Here is a 1788-nt window from a genome sequence, read left to right as displayed (position 1 = left end):
TAAAGGGCGAAGCCTATACGAAATAGAACGTTGGTTACGTACTGTAACCCCAGATTCTATGAGTATAGGCGTAGCCCTTTAAGCGTCGGGCCTCACTGGCTCCTAAATGGCTGAAGAAAAAGCTATTTTGGGAGCCGATTTCCCGCTCTTAACGTAATTTATACGGACCGGGTGGGGCCCACACAGCAGGTGGGCATGGACTAAATTTTTCAGTGCTAATGCTACGCATAACGGGATAAACCCACTAAGCGAAGGCCTTAAAGGGCTACGCCTATACTCATAGAATCTGGGGTTACAGTACGTAACCAACGATTTGACACATTAGCTGAACACAAACAGGAAACATTTAAAGAAGCTCTCATAAACCTCTTGCTAGATTTGAAATAGTGCACGGCAGCAAAAGAAAAGGGCTGTTTTAGCCTCTGTCAGTGTGTTCACGTCTCCGTCTGTTTAAAACTCAAACCTAAAGGCAGCAGGTGGTTTTTATTGACATTTTTATAAATAAATCATTGTTCGCCTAAAAAAGCGACCCTTTTAGCTAATTGCATCTGTTTTCGGATAAATTCAAGATTTTCATGGTAATCTCTGCTAATTTCAGTCTAATTAACTTATTTCTGCTATTTTCAGCTTGTTCTACTCCTTTCAGCTTTTTCTGCTAGTTTCAGTTATTTCAGCTACTATTTAGCCGTTTTTTGTTGTTTTTATTTATTTATTTATTTGCTAATTTTGGCCTTTTAAGCTAATTCCACATTTTTTGCACTCATTTAAAAAATTTTCAGCTTAATTCAGCAAAAATGTTCTCTCTATTTCCTTCTTATAATTTAAGCTTCTTTTTGCTTTTTACGTTACTTTACAGCTGTTTTTTTTTTTTTTTTTTTTTTTTTTTTTTTTTTTTTTGCTAATTTAAGCTTTTGTCAGGTAATTTCCACTTTTTTGGGCTCATTTATGCTTCTTTCAGCATAACTGGGTAAACTTTTTTCTGCTTTCTTCTGCTAATTTAAGCTTGTTCTACTTTTCAGCTAACTTGTTAGCATTTTTAGCTAATTTCAGCTGTTTTCAGATCATTTCCACTTTTTTGTGCCCATTTCTGTTTCTTTCAGAATTTTATTTTTTCCTGCTTTTTCTGCTACTTTAAGTTTGTTCTACTCGACTACCTTTTCTAAGCATTTTTAGCTTATTTCAGCTTGTTATGCCCCTTTCAGCTTTTTTCTGCTAATTTCAGCTTCTCCTGCCTTTTCAGCTATTTTTGCTCATTTCATCTTTTTTAACTAATTTCCCAAATTTTGTGCTAATTTCTGCTTCTTTAAACTTAATTCAGTAAATGTGTTATTTCTGTTTTCTTTTGCTAACTTAGGCTTTTTCTTCCTTTTCAGCTACATTTCAGCATGTTTTTAGTTAATTTCTGCTGTTTTTATTAGCAAGTTCTTCAGCAATAAGCATTAACACTGCATTTTCGCAGGAATTGCAGTGTCTCTACTTAGATTTTTGTCTAGAACTGACTACATTTAAGATTCATGATGGTGCCACAGCCAACAGACTCAAAGAAACACAAAACGGCTATAATTCAGTCACTTTCACAGCTAAAATTTGATGTGGTAGTAGCTGAGAGTCAGCTCAGGTATGTTCTTGCGGACCGTGCAGAGCAACTTGAGGTTCCTGTCGAGGAGCTTGAGTGCGAGCTCATAGGTGGTGAAGAAGTTGTCACACGTGATGTTGCCGCAGTGGGCCGGGTCATCTCCGAGAACCGCTGTGAGGTCCAGGACGATTGGGGGGGGGGGGGGGGGGGGG

The sequence above is a fragment of the Nematolebias whitei genome, chromosome 16 (assembly GCF_014905685.2).
Source record: "Nematolebias whitei isolate Nwh7 chromosome 16, NemWhi1, whole genome shotgun sequence".
NCBI lineage: Eukaryota > Metazoa > Chordata > Actinopteri > Cyprinodontiformes > Rivulidae > Nematolebias > Nematolebias whitei.
Note: the sequence above shows the minus strand (reverse complement) of the source record.